The sequence below is a fragment of the Coregonus clupeaformis genome, chromosome 8, assembly GCF_020615455.1.
Source record: "Coregonus clupeaformis isolate EN_2021a chromosome 8, ASM2061545v1, whole genome shotgun sequence".
Lineage (NCBI taxonomy): Eukaryota > Metazoa > Chordata > Actinopteri > Salmoniformes > Salmonidae > Coregonus > Coregonus clupeaformis.
The window spans coordinates 49533167-49549632 of record NC_059199.1 but is presented as its reverse complement, the minus strand read 5'-3'; the positions used below and the strand labels follow the sequence as shown (position 1 = coordinate 49549632).

Genomic DNA, 16466 nt, shown 5'->3' with positions numbered 1-16466 from the left:
GCACAAGAACTGTTCGTTGGGAGCTCGATGAAATGCCAAGCCACCGCACACAAGTCTAAGATCACCATGCGCAATGCCAAGTGATGGCTGGAGTGGTGAAAAGCTTGCCGCCATTGGACTCTGGAGCAGTGGAAACGCGTTCTCTGGAGTGATGAATCATGCTTCACTATATGGCAGTCCGACGGACGAATCTGGGTTTGGCGGATGCCAGGAAAATGATACCTGTCCCAATGCATAGTGCGAACTGTAAAGTTTGGTGGAGGAGGCTGTTTTTCATGGTTCGGCTAGGCCCCTTAGTTCCAGTGAAGGGAAATCTTAACGCTACAGCATACAATGACATTCTAGACAATTCTGTGCTTCCAAACTTTTTGGCAACAATTTGGGGAAGGCCCTTTCCTGTTTCAGCATCACAATGACCCCGTGCACAAAGCGAGGTCCATACAGAAATGATTTGTTGAGATTGGTGTGGAAGAACTTGACTGGCCTGCACAAAGCCCTGACCTCAATACCATCAAACAGCTTTGGGATGAATTGGAATGCCCACCGCGAACCAGTCCTAATCGCCCAACATCTGTGCTCGACCTCACTAATGCTCTTGTGGCTAAATGGAAGCAAGTCCCTGTAGCAATGTTCCAACATCTAGAGGAAAGCCTTCCCAGAAGAGTGGAGTCTGTTACAGCATTAAAGGGGGGACCAACTCCATATTAATGCCCATGATTTTGGAATGCGATGTTCGACGAGCAGGAGTCCACGTACTTTTGGTCATGTAGTGTATGACATCATATGACAAAATATATCACCAGACCGTGTGTGTCCAGTATGCAGTTCAGGGGGTAACGCATTGTGACAGAATACCAGCCACCCACTGTAGGTATCTATTATTTCCCCAATTAGTCCATTTGGCTCTATTTAAATATCCTGGCATTCATCTCTGTTTGCTTGTGAAATGTCCAGTTATTGGAACAGATAGTTAAGATTGTTGAACTATGCCTTCTTTTATATTGGAACAGATTTGACTGTTGAACTACTTATTAATGTTGAACTGTGGCCTACTGTAATGGTGAAATCCTTGTCTGGACAATTCTGTTGTTGTTATTGTTGTTGTTGTTGTTGATGTTGTTGCAACCTCTGTCTATTTCAAGAGATCCGTAGAGGAGACATTGATCTGTGATAGTCTTCACACACTTGTCTTGACACACACACACACACACACACACACACACACACACACACACACACACACACACACACACACACACACACACACACACACACACACACACACACACACACACACACAGACTGTGATACTTAACACTCTGACACCTTCACACTTCACACTGTCATGTTGTAACACTTCTAGAATAGAATGCTCGAGGCTCTACAATGGTGGCTGTCCATTAACCATGACAGGGAGAGAGAGGCGAGAAATGTCTAATAATCTACATCCCGTGTTGGATAAATATTCAAGACTTTCAGAAAACTAGGAAAGTGCATACAGTGCATTTGGAAAGTATTCAGACCCCTTGACTTTTTCCACATTTTGTTACATTACAGCCTTATTCTAAAATGGATTATATAAAAAAATGTACTCACCAATCTACACACAATACCCCATAAAGACAAAGCGAAAACAGGTTTTACAAAATTAACAACAGAAATACCTTATTTACATAAGTATTCAGACCCTTTGCTATGACACTCGAAATTGAGCTCAGGTGCATCCTGTTTCCATTGATCATCCTTGAGATTTCTACAACTTGATTGGAGTCCAGCTTTGGTAAATTAAATTGATTGGACATGATTTGGATAGCCACACATCTGTCTATAAAAGGTCCCACAGTTGACAGTGCATGTCAGAGCAAAAACCAAGCCATGAGGTCGAAGGTATTGTCCGTAGAGTTCAGATAGCTGATGTCCTGAAAGAGCTGCAAAATCTGGACCCCTACAAATCAACTGGGCTAGACAATCTGGACCCTTTCTTTCTAAAATTAGCCGCCGAAATAGTCGCAACCCCTATTACTAGCCTGTTCAACCTCTCTTTCGTATTGTCTGAGATCCCCAGAGATTGGAAAGCTGCCGCGGTCATCCCCCTCTTCAAAGGGGGTGACACTCTAGATCCAAACTGTTACAGACCTATATCCATCCTACCCTGCCTTTCGAAGGTATTTGAAGGCCAAGTTAACAAACAGATCACCGACCACTTCGAATCCCACCGTACCTTCTCCGCTATGCAATCTGGTTTCCGAGCTGGTCATGGATGCACCTCAGCCACGCTCAAGGTCCTAACCGATATAATAACCGCGATTGATAAAAGACAGTATTGTGCAGCCGTCTTCATCGACCTGGCCAAGGCTTTTGACTGTGTCAATCACCGCATTCTTATTTGCAGACTAAATAGCCTTGGTTTCTCAACTGACTGCCTCGCCTGGTTCACCAACTACTTTTCAGATAGAGTTCAATGTGTCAAATCGGAGAGCCTGTTGTCTGGACCTCTGGCAGTCTCTATGGGGGTGCCACAGGGTTCAATTCTTGGGCCGACTCTATTCTCTGTGTATATCAATGATGTCGCTCTTGCTGCTGGTGACTCTCAGATCCACCTCTACGCAGACGGCACCATTTTGTATACATCTGGCCCTTCATTGGACACTGTGTTAACAAACCTCCAAACGAGCTTCAATGCCATACAACACTCCTTCTGTGGCCTCCAACTGCTCTTAAACACTAGTAAAACTAAATGCATGCTCTTCAATCGAACGCTGCTTGCACCCGCCCACCTGACTAGAATCACTACTCTCGGCGGGTCTGACTTAGAATATGTGGACAACTACAAATACCTAGGTGTCTGGTTAGACCGTAAACTCTCCTTCCAGACTCACATTAAGCATCTCCAATCCAAACTTAAATCTAGAATCGGCTTCCTGTTTCGCAACAAAGCCTCCTTCACTCATGCTGCTAAAGATGCCCGTAAAACGGACTATCTTACCGATCCTTGACTTCGGCGATGTCATTTACAAAATAGCTTCCAACACTCAACTCAGCAAATTGGATGTAGTCTATCACAGTGCCATCCGTTTTGTAACCAAAGCCCCATATACTACCCACCATTGTCACCTGTACGCTCTCGTTGGCTGGCCCTCACTACATATTCGTCGCCAAACCCACTGGCTCCAGGCCATCTATAAATCTCTTCTAGGCATATCCCCGCCTTATCTTAGCTCATTGGTCACCATAGCAACACCAACCCGTAGTATACGCTCCAGCAGCTATATCTCACTGGTCATCCCCAAAGCCAACACCTCCTTTGGCCGCCATTCCTTCCAGTTCTCTGCTGCAAATGACTGGAACGAACTACAAAAATCTCTGAAGCTGGAGACACTTATCTCCCTCATTAACTTTAAGCATCAGTTGTCAGAGCAGCTTACCCATCACTGTACCTGTACACAGCACATCTGTAATTAGCCCACCCAACTACCTCATCCCCATATTGTTATTTACATTGTTATTTATTTTGCTCATTTACACCCCAGTATCTCTATTTGCACATTGTCTTCTGCACATTTATCACTCCAGTGTTAATACTAAATTGTAATTGTTTTGCACTATGGCCTATTTATTGCCTTACCTCCATAACTTACTACATTTGCACACACTGTATATAGATTTTCTATTTTCTGTTGTGTTATTGACTGTACGTTTTTGTTTATTCCATATGTAACTCTGTGTTGTTGTTGTTTTTATCGCACTGCTTTGCTTTATCTTGGCCAGGTCGCAGTTGTAAATGAGAACTTGTTCTTAACTGGCTTACCTGGTTAAATAAAGGTGAAAAAAAGAGTTCTGAGACAGTGTCGAGGCACAGATCTGGGGAAGGGTACCAAAACATTTCTGCAGCATTGAAGGTCCCCAAGTACACAGTGGCCGCCATCATTCTTAAATGGAAACAATTTGGAACCACCAAGACTCTTCCTAGAGCTGGCTGTCTGGACAAACTGAGCAATTGGGAGAGAAGGGCCTTGGTCAGGGAGGTGACCAAGAACCCGATGGTCACTCTGACAGAGCTCCAGAGTTTCTCTGTGGAGATGGGAGAACCTTCCAGAAGGACAACCATCTCTGCAGCACTCCACCAATCAGGCCTTTATGTTAGAGGGGCGAGACGGAATCCACTCCTCAGTAAAAGGCACAATACAGCCCGGTTGGAGTTTGCCAAAAGGCACCTATAGACTCTCAGACCTGTAAACAATTGTTGGAAAAATTACTTATGTCATGCACAAAGTAGATGTCCTAACCAACTTGCCAAAACTATAGTTTGTTAACAAGAAATTTGTGGAGTGGTTGAAAAACGAGTTTTAATGACTCCAACCTAAGTGTATGTAAACTTTCGACTTCAACTGTACATAGGACCTTCCAATCAGCAGGTTTTGCATTGGTGGAGTTTTGGCTTGCTTGGTGAAATTACCAGGTGGTTTAAGTTACTAGACCAATAACAAAGAGTTATCTCTCTGCCAATAACAGCTAATTCTCAGGTTACATTTCCCTCCCATTAGTGGATTGATCCATGTTTAACAATGTTTTGAGGCTATATAGTGTTTGTTTACATTTACTTTGTTTTCACACATTGGAGTAAAACAAGCTTATATGTTGAGTTCTGATGGGGTACAACAATTGAACTAAGCTCATGAGGCATTTATAAGTTATATTTTTCAAGAAACAATGGGTATATATATAATTAAATTGCAGGTTCAAAAATAGATTTTGCAACTGCTGATTTCCCCTTTAAAATTGAGAATGGGGGGGTTGGCTACATACCTTGGCAACAGAGAGATTCCTGCTTTTGGCCATCTTCTGACAAGAAAAAATGAAAATCTTATAACAACAACATGATAGTATGAAAGATTACCTACGTCAGCAACAACTCTCTCTCCCAATCATACCTGCCCTTCCAGCACCGCACTCTCTGCCAGTCTTGCAGCAAACAAACAAAAAATCACAAAATAACTGATGTACAGTGGCTTGCGAAAGTATTCACCCCCTTGGCATTTTTCCTATTTTGTTGCCTTACAACCTGGAATTAAAATTGATTTTTGGGGGGTTTGTATCATTTGATTTACACAACATGCCTACCACTTTGAAGATGCAAAATATTTTTTATTGTGAAACAAACAAGAAATAAGACCAAAAAACAGAAAACTTCAGCGTGCATAACTATGGCTCTACAAAGTCAATACTTTGTAGAGCCACCTTCTGCAGCAATTACAGATGCAAGTCTCTTGGGGTATGTCTCTATAAGCTTGGCACATCTAGCCACTGGGACTTTTGCCCATTCTTCAAGGCAAAACTGCTCCAGCTCCTTCAAGTTGGATGGGTTCCGCTGGTGTACCACAGATTCATAACACAGATTCTCAATTGAAGAGGAGGAGAGAGAGCGTTGCTCTCAGGATTCCCAGATCATGTACAAAATCTACCAGTAGGAAATTGGTGTCAGAATATAAGTATATATTTTGTAGCAAGCTTAATCCTTTATATTCGCTGGTCCCGGGTTCGAGTCCATGTTGGAGCTACTCCCAAATTCGCTACATTGGTGTCAGAAGTGAGATAGTGCCTGTGAGGCAGCAGTGGGAGGTGGGTAGCTAGCTCTTGATTGGCTGTAGTCCTGGGAGCCACAACTACCAAGAGAAATTCAATCAGAATCTACCCTTTTATCAGCCAAGCCAACATACTGTTTTACACACCCTTTTTGTGGACTGTTCATGTTTATATTGACAATCAACACTGAGATGTTTATGTTAAAATCTGATAGTAAGAGGTTAACTGATTTAATAGTTGAATAGTAAAACCGTACACAATATGCACTAGACAATGCACAATCAGCCCTACGTTCCTTCAGCCCTATGTTCCCTCAGTCCTGTGTTATAAACTAGGGGTCGGCAACCCAAAGGAGATGACAATATTTTTTAATTCACTCAATATCTAGTATTTTTGGAGCTGCACGGAATGTAACCCTGTTTTATAAAGGGTGAAAACGGAAAACAGGGACATTATAGACAAAAACGTGATGTTATGTTAAGAAATATATATTTCACATCCTTGATGTACACAGGTCTTTTGGTGAGTTGATCCACTGTTGCATGAATGAATAAATAAGGACCATGAATAACAGATCAGATGCATGTTTATTGCACATGTTGTTTGTAACTTTCATAGAACTGCTCCGATTAAGCATTACTTTTACTCAATCAAAAAAATTCAATTCTGCTGTAATATTGACAAAAGTTCAAGGTCAAGGTCATATATACCCTTACATATTTGTGTAGATGCTGAAATAATTAGAATTTTTCTACCTTATAACAATAAACATTTGTGCCAATTTTGATTGAAATTGGTTCAGTGGGTAACGAGGGAACATAGGGTTGAGGGAACATATGGCTGAGGGAACATAGGGTAGAGGGAACATATGGCTGAGGGAACATAGGGTTGAGGGAACATAGGATTGAGGGAACATATGCCTGAGGGAACATAGGGTTGAGAGAACATAGGGTTGAGGGAACATATGGCTGAGGGAACATAGGGTAGAGGGAACATATGGCTGAGGGAACATAGGGTTGAGGGAACATAGGATTGAGGGAACATATGCCTGAGGGAACATAGGGTTGAGAGAACATAGGGTTGAGGGAACATATGGCTGAGGGAATAGCCCAGCCCTATAGACCCATGTTCGAGTCCATTCACACTTCACATAATAAGCTAGTGATTTAGAGAGATAACTTTTGATCTTGGGTCTGTGACATACTCTGTAACACTGCTATAAAAGTTGACCTGTGGTAGCAGTTAGAAGGTAGACGTTTAGTCCATAAACTGGTGCGCCATACAATGTTTCAATTTCGAACTGCCCTGCCAACAGCAGCAAAGTGTTGTTTCACATACTCCTGTGCATGATCAAAATGATAGTTTACAAGTGGAACATCTCAATGCACAACTTAATAAAACATTTGCATATAGGCTGAATAAATAAATAAATATTGGCATGTGATCAAAGTATGTGCATTCTCCATATTTTGTAAAATATATATAAATGCATGCTGTTTATGCTCATCGGACAACATGTGTACTTGATAATAGTAAATTACATGTAATATGATTGTAGTGAAAGGAGCCGGATGAGTTAAGTTTGATAGACAGCTGCTAACTGCAAAACTCCTCCATATCCACCTAATCTGCACACCCCCTCCCTCACTATGCCCACGTGGATGAATTGTAGCCAATCACAAAAATCGATGAGCCAGGTTCCATGGTCCAATCAGAAAATCTTCCAGTTTTCTCCGCCCAATAAAACAATTATACTGCAGTACCTGTGTGTGCTCTTCAGAGGGCACCCAAGAGCACAGGGAAACACACGTTTCAGTAATTACTACGCAACTGAGGTCCTCTGAGAAATTTGCACAGCTGAATGCATTAGACCCTAGGATGCCATTACTAGCAAAAACAAGTGAGGACACACTTTTTGGACCTCACTTGCCAAAATGTCCAAAATGTCCACACTTGAAAGGTAATTTCTCTATGTTCGGTCCTCATAAGTATAGCAAGACGAACACACACACACACACACACACACACACACACACACACAATTCAGTCCCATTCAAAATCCTATTTTCCCTAACCCCTAACCCTAACCCTAACCTTAACCTTAACCTAAAAACCTAACCTTAACCCTAACCCTAAACCTAACCCTAGCTCCTAACCCTAACCCTAAAATAAACCCTAGCTCCTAACCCTAACCCTTAACGTAATTCTAACCCTAACACTAATTCTAACCTTAACCCTAAACCCCCTAGAAATAGCATTTGACCTCGTGGGGACTAACAAAATGTCCCTGTTGTTTATTTACTATTCTTGTGGGCACTTCTGGACTTCTGGTCCCCACAATAATAGTTAAACACGTCCACACACACACACACACACACACACACACACACACACACACACACACACACACACACACACACACACACACACACACACACACACACACACACACACACACACACACACACACACACACACACACACACACACAAACAAACACACATATACACACACATACACACACACACACTCACTTCCCCCTCGCTGACTGACAGTGTTATGTTCCCTCCCTCTTCCCCCTGTATAAAAGTGGAATCAGTCAGTCTGAGGTAAAAGGGAAGTAATTGTTCTTGTAGACAAAACAGTAGAGAACAGCAGCCCTTCACCTCCCCCTCTCTCTTTGTCCTTCCTGGGAAATGGGCTTGAATGGGTTTAAATGGAATTAAATGGCTTTAAATAGCTAACAATATGAAATGTGCAAATGGCAGGAGTTTTCACCGCAGATAGGCTAAGGGAGAGCACTAAAGTGGTGAAAGAGCAGGACTATTCAGTTATTTAGTTACAGACGGGGAGGAGATGAGCAGAGTGTGCGTTTGTGTGTGTTTGTGTGCGTGTGTGTGTGTGTGTGCATGTGTGTGCGTGTGTGACGAAAGGTAAAGTATGGCATTATGTTGCTAATCACACAGTTAGTGAGTCACTGCATTAATTGGTATTTTATACACTTTATCAAATATTCATGAGTGTGGTTTAGAGAGGGAACAAGGATTGATATTAATGGCTGCGACCGGAGGGGTGTGTTTTGTTGTGTTTGTGTGTGTGTGTTTGTGTATGTGCACGTGTGTGTGTATGTATGCTCTCTGTGTATGCGTTGTCTTTGTGTGTGTACGCGCACACACACTTTTGTGAGTGTATATATAAAGCTCATTGTAATTCTGTCTGGGTGCTTGCTCTCTGTGCTTCTTGGGGTGTCAGTAGCTAGCTAGTAGTCTCCTGGGTTTTCCCTGGCCTAGTCAGACCCTGAATCATAGCACTGCTGTTGAGGCATTACTCTACCCCCCTAACAATATGTCCCCCTCGCCACAGCCAACTCCCTGACTCACACTTATACTGCTACTCCTTAGAATCTTTAAACACCACTGTATTCTACCATAGAACCATAGAACACCACTCTATTCTACCATAGAACCATAGAACACTGATGTATTCAACCATAGAGCCATAGAACACCACTCTATTCTACCATAGAACCATAGAACACTGATGTATTCAACCATAGAGCCATAGAACACCACTGTATTCTAGCATAGAACCATAGAACACCACAAAACATACAAATACAAATCATAGAACTGCAGAATGATAGATTGTATTCTACTGATGTGTTTTATCACAGAATCATAATATGGAGGGTCTTCTGATGATATTCTAGACTCTCATAATGTTCTTATGCAAAATCTTCATTTAGAAAATTATGCCGATTTCTGTATGGTTCTACAATTTATAACCTCTTAGAGTCAGAAAGGCAGGATAATTATACTGAAAAAATATATAAACGCAACATGTAAAGTGTTGGTCCGATGTTTCATGAGCTGAAATAAAAGATCCCAGAACTTTTCCATATGCACAAAAAGCTTATTTCTCTCAAATGTTAGGAAGACATTTGTTTACATTCCTGTTAGTGCGCGTTTCTCCTGTGTCAAGATAATACATCCACCGGACAGGTACGGCATATGAAGAAGCTGATTAAACAGCATGATCATTATACAGGTGCACCTTGAATATTCAATTCTCTACCATAAAGGAAAGGGAAAAGGGGATACCTAGTCAGTCGTACAACTGAATGCATTCAACTGAAATGTGTCTTCCGCATTTAACCCAACCCCTCTGAATCAGAGAGGTGCGGGGGGCTGCCTTAAAAGCCGCCTCCGACGTCGTTTTAGAAGATTTGGCAGTATGTCCAACTGATATTGATTGGCTGGGCCTGGCTCCCCAGTGGGTTGGCCTATGCCCTCCCAGGCCCACCCATGGCTGAGCCCTTGCCAAGTCAAATGAAATCCATAGATTAGGGCCTAATTTATTTATTTAAATTAACTGATTTCCTTATATGAACTGTAACTCAGTAAAATCGTTGAAATTGTTGCATGTTGCATTTATATTTTTGTTAAGTATATTTTATCCGGACCCTGCACTCTCGATGTCAGAGAAACAAAAGTATACACCTCACGCACATGGTTATGGGCTTACAAAAAAGAAGACACCTACACCATGTCAGATATAGAGTTGAAATGTATTCACAGAAGACTGAAATATTTTTAAAAAAACATTTCACATAGAAACACCAGATTTTCAGCTTAAAATAATGTTGATTAATTATGAAATTATAAAAAATAGGGGTTGGGTTAAATGCGGAAGACACATTCTCCATCCAGCCTCTAGCTGTAGCCCTTTCCTGCAGTGATATGACCTTGTGGCCTCATGCGTTGGAATGTTATTCATATTTTTAATAATTTCATAATTAATCAACATTATTTTAAGCTGAAAATCTGGTGTTTCTATGTGAAATGTTTTTTTAAAAATATTTCAGTCTTCTGTGATATATATAAAGTGTAATATTGGGATGTAAACTCAATATTGAATACATTTCAACTCTATATCTGACATGGTGTAGGTGTCTTCTTTTTTGTAAGCCCATAACCATGTGCGTGAGGTGTATACTTTTGTTTCAAAGTAGATTTGTTTAAGACTACCAAGAAACACTCTGTGTGACCCTGATTTAGCCCTCTGCAATAAAAGGTTAATGGACTTCTGCATACTGAATACACTACCACACTATCAGGCTACCCAATGCCTGTCACTTTTACCCGGGTGTTTGTGATGAGAGGGAGTGGACACACATACACACACACATGTACATGAATGCTCAAGTGTGCACACAGAGAGGCAGTCATACACACACACACACACACACACATACACACACACACACACACACACACACACACACACACACACACACACACACACACACACACACACACACACACACACACACACACAGACACCAGTGGAGGCTCCTCAGAGGAGGAAGGGGAGGACCATCCTCCTCAGTGAATGTCATTATTATTTTTTTTATAGTGAAACATTTTAAAAGTTATCCTTTTTAGATACAACTATATAACACCAAATAATTGATTAAGACACAGTGTTTTGCAATTAAGGTCTACGGTAGCCTCAACAGCACTCTGTAGGGTAGCACCATGGTGTAGCCGGAAGAGAGATAGTTTCCGTCCTCCTCTGGGTACATTGACTTCAAAACAAAACCTATAAGGCTCATGGTTCTCACCCCCTTCCATAGACTTACACAGTAATTATGACAACTTTGAGAGGACGTCCTCCAACCTATCAGAGCTCTTGCAGCATGAACTCACATGTTGTCCACCCAATCAAAGGATCAGAGAATGAATCTAGTACTGAAAGCACAAGTTACAGCTAGCTAACACTGCAGTGCATAAAATGTTGTGAGTAGTTGACTCAAAGAGAGAGAAAGACAATAGTTGAACAGTTTTGAACAAATTAATTTCTTCAAAAATCAAGGAGAAGCAAGAGAGGGAGAGAGAGAGCTAGCTATATTTCGTTGTATTTTTTTCACTCTCACTTTCACTTAAAGATGCACTATATAGAAATCACTCTGCCATTTCCTTCTTTCTAAAATTCTAATAGTTTGCTTAATTTCAGTTTGTGACAAAACAAGCAAGTGTAGAGAGTCATTGTACCATCTAAACCACTGTAAAATATATTTCCCGCTGTATTTTCAGCTGTTTGAAGCTGGTGTACAAAACCGAAAGTAAAAGACGCAATATCGAAACATAAGAACGGGGGGCATAGAAATAGCACACATAGAACAGATCTACAGCTTCTTAGACTTGCACATATTATAACACAAATTTCTATGTGAATTTGGTCAGGTCACTCAAAAAGTTACATATTGCAGCTAGCTAGCGAATGCAGCTAGCTAGTTTAGCCTACTCAAACACCCGGCTCAAACAGAGAGGGATGCTATGTTTGCTAACTGGCTATGGCTATCCAACACTTGAACTCTTCAAGGTAATTTTATTAATATATTGCCACTGGGGCTTGCAGGTGTAACTGCTAAACTGCTTGCTGTACACTATACTGCATGATTGTAGCGGGTTTATTACGTGTTAGTTCTAATAGCTATGTTGACTATGACGTTAACTAATATGTAGTGGTTAGCAGTTATGATATAAAGGTTTGGATTGGAAAGGTTTTTTCGCCTGGTCACAGAATAGAGCGTAGATGCGAGAAGGAATTACAGTGAGGGAAAAAAAGTATTTGATCCCCTGTTGATTTTGTACGTTTGAACACTGACAAAGAAATGATCAGTCTATAATTTTAATGGTAGGTTTATTTGAACAGTGAGAGACAGAATAACAACAAAAAAATCCAGAAATACGCATGTAAAAAATGTTATGAATTGATTTGCATTTTAATGAGGGAAATAAGTATTTGACCCCCTCTCAATCAGAAAGATTTCTGGCTCCCAGGTGTCTTTTATACAGGTAACGAGCTGAGATTATGAGCACACTCTTAAAGGGAGTGCTCCTAATCTCAGCTTGTTACCTGCATAAAAGACACCTGTCCACAGAAGCAAGCAATCAGATTCCAAACTCTCCACCATGGCCAAGACCAAAGAGCTCTCCAAGGATGTCAGGGACAAGATTGTAGACCTACACAAGGCTGGAATGGGCTAGGGAAGAAGAAACACAAAATAACTGTCAATCTCCCTCGGCCTGGGGCTCCATGCAAGATCTCACCTCGTGGAGTTGCAATGATCATGAGAACGGTGAGGAATCAGCCCAGAACTACACGGGAGGATCTTTTCAATGATCTCAAGGCAGCTGGGACAATAGTCACCAAGAAAACAATTGGTAACACACTACGCCGCGAAGGACTGAAATCCTGCAGCGCCCGCAAGGTCCCCCTGCTCAAGAAAGCACAGGCCCGTCTGAAGTTTGCCAATGAACATCTGAATGATTCAGAGGAGAACTGGGTGAAAGTGTTGTGGTCAGATGAGACCAAAATCGAGCTCTTTGGTATCAACTCAACTCGCCGTGTTTGGAGGAGGAGGAATGCTGCCTATGACCCCAAGAACACCATCCCCACCGTCAAACATGGAGGTGGAAACATTATGCTTTGGGGGTGTTTTTCTGCTAAGGGAACAGGACAACTTCACAGCATCAAAGGGACGATGGACAGGGCCATGTACCGTCAAATCTTGGGTGAGAACCTCCTTCCCTCAGCCAGGGCATTGAAAATGGGTCATGGATGGGTATTCCAGCATGACAATGACCCAAAACACACGGCCAAGGCAACAAAGGAGTGGCTCAAGAAGGTCCTGGAGTGGCCTAGCCAGTCTCCAGACCTTAATCCCATAGAAAATCTGTGGAGGGAGCTGAAGGTTCGAGTTGCCAAACGTCAGCCTCGATACCTTAATGACTTGGAGAAGATCTGCAAAGAGGAGTGGGACAAAATCCCTCCTGAGATGTGTTTAAACCTGGTGGCCAACTACAAGAAACGTCTTACCTCTGTGATTGCCAACAAGGTTTTTCCCACCAAGTACTAAGTCATGTTTTGCAGAGGGGTCAAATACTTATTTCCCTCATTACAGTTTTACACACATTTTCTGAAAGCATGCCTCATATTCTCAGAACTCTACACACAAATCAAAAAACACACACACAATGGGCAAAACCCCTCAATTCTCCAGCAAAATGAAACTTTACATTCAAAACAATGTTATTTCTTATCAAAATGGTATTTTGTTTTCAAATGACACACACAAACCATCATATGAATATGCATTTATAAGAACCAGTTGAACACTGATGTGCTCAATGTAAAACACTATGATGAATGGAAAACACTTCTTCTCCATTCATCATAATGACTTAGGCCTTTTTTTGGTTCAGTGTTGCCATTACTACAGACAGTACATACATAAGTGTGTTGTAAAATATTTGAGAATATTGTTTTTATACTCAGAACACACAAATACACTGTAAAAAATATATTTCATTTTTCCCACAAAAACAATGTACACAGTGTACATCCCATTCCCAACCAACACAAAGTTGCACATACAGTGGTCTACATACAAAACAGAAGAATTGAATGTATACAGTTACAGTATAAAAAAAAATATATATATATATATATATATATATATAAAATTAACTATGCTGCATCCTCTCTTCTGTTGCGGTCTAGCCACAGCACCTCATCCACATCACAAGCTATGTTTTCCCTGGCCAAGCAGCGGGGGAAATATCGCCTAGCATGGCGATTCCAGCCATGAAAAGCTGCTATATCTCCACATGCGTCTTCCATAGCTTGGAGAAGAGGTATACGCGTTTGTGGATTTCGGTCAAACACTTTCCATCTCCAGGCAGAAAATAATTCCTCAATAGGATTGAGGAATGGAGAATATGGAGGGAGATAAACAACTAAAAAGCGTGGGTGGGCAGTGAACCAGTTACGAACCAGAGCAGCCCTGTGGAAACTTACGTTGTCCCAAATGACAACGTACCTGAGCTGCTCTGGGCCATCTACCTGATCTGGTGGAATGAGTGTGTTGTGTAGGGTGTCCAGGAATGTGATCAGATGGGCGGTGTTGTAGGGGCCAAGGGTAGCATGGTGATGGATGACGCCGTGGTGGGTAATCGCTGCACACATTGTGATGTTCCCTCCGCGCTGGCCAGGGACTTGAACAATGGCACGCTGGCCGATGATATTCCTTCCCCTCTTTCGTCTTTTTGTGAGGTTGAATCCATCCTCATCAATGAAGATGAACTGGTGCTCCACTGCAGCCACCTCTAGCTCAAGGACTCTCTGAAACACACATGACAATATCAGAAATAGACATGGAGTGGTCACTATTGTGAAGCACAATCATTATGATTACAATACTGAAATATGTATAATTTATACAGTGTTGAGAGTATGCATCAATTGTGGGATTGTATAGGACTCACTTGCACATAGTTATATCGCAATTCTTTGACTCTTTCTGAATTGCGTTCAAATGGCACTCTGTAGACCTGCTTCATCCTGAGATTATTTCTGCGCAAGACACGGTCCAGTGTTGATAAGCTTACCCTATCAATATTTTGAAATATCTCATTGTTTTCCATTATTTTTCTTTGTATTTGCCATAATGTTATGGCGTTATTTTCTAGGACCATGTTCATGATTTCAGTTTCCTGTTCAGGAGACAGAACACGTTCCCGACCACCTTGTGTTGGTAATGTTTCAGTTCTGCCAAACAAATAGTAAAATGCTGTAAATACAAAGTAGAAATACATTTCCCAAATACTTGAAACATACTTTATTTTTACAGTCCTACAGAACAGTCCACAGGCAATACTGTACTACTGTACTCATTGAGTACTGTATTGATATGCTGTACTGCAATTTTCTAGTGAGAGTAGATTTCTTACCTATTCTCATTTCGGAATGTCCGGATGATGGATGCTACAGTGTACCTGCTCAAATTTGGCTGTACTCTTTGCCCAGCCTCCCTCATTGTTAGACCATGGTTGACCACATGATCAACCAAAGTGGCTCGGATCTCATCAGAGATTACGGTCCTTGGCCTTCCTCGTCCTCGTCCTCGTCCTTGTCCTCCCCGTCCTCCTCCTCTTACTCTCACTCCTCTGGCTCTGCCTCCGTTTTTCAAATGTTGGCATCCATTGCTCCAAAACAGAAGAGCTCACCTGTTGCCCTTTTATGCTAAAGCTCTGATTGCTAATTGTAAAACTGTGTGATGGGTGTTTGCCCATATGATGAGTCAGTGTGCATATTTGAATGGCAGTGTGTTCATTGTGAAAACAAGAGATTTTCTGCATGAAAATTGTGCCAAATGCAAAGAATTGTGTGTAGTGTTTTGAAAAAAGTGTGTTGTAGAACTGCAATTTGAGTGTAAAGCAGGAATTGTGCTTGTAGTTTAGCAGAATTGGTTCAGGGGGTTGGTGCATGAGTTACATGTTGTGGTCATTGTGTCTCAAGTACCAGTATTTGTGTGTAAACAATTGAGAAAAACTGTAAAATGCAAATCAATGTATAACATTTTTGACATGAGTTTTTCTGGATTTTTTCTCACTGTTCAAATAAACCTACCATTAAAATTATAGACTGATCATGTCTTTGTCAGTGGGCAAACGTACAAAATCAGCAGGGGATCAAATACTTTTTTCCTTCACTGTATTCAACCAGCAAAGAGATCATGCTGTTTGTATGTGGCTGTTATGAAAGTGAACTGTGTTTGGCGGTGATCAGGGGTGTGTTCATTCTGCCGATTCTGTTTCTTTAACGGAACGAAACGGAGATAAACATACCTGCATTTGTCCAATAGAAACTCTCATTTGCAACTGTTGGACTAATGATTACACCCTAGATCAGCTAGATGCCGGTAAGAATGTGCAAGGTGGTATTGATATGTCATTGTCTGTCACCTTGATTACTCAAATGTTTCTCTCGACCTGCGCCCCTACGTTGTAAACTTTAATTCATAGGCTAGGTTGTAG

The 16466-nt window shown here is 41.5% G+C and overlaps 1 protein-coding gene across 3 annotated transcripts in view; it reads left to right on the top strand.

Moving 5' to 3' along the window:
* Positions 1-16466, top strand: part of LOC121571883 (adenylate cyclase type 2) — a 74603-nt gene that overhangs the window by 11180 nt on the left and 46957 nt on the right. The window lies entirely within an intron of this gene.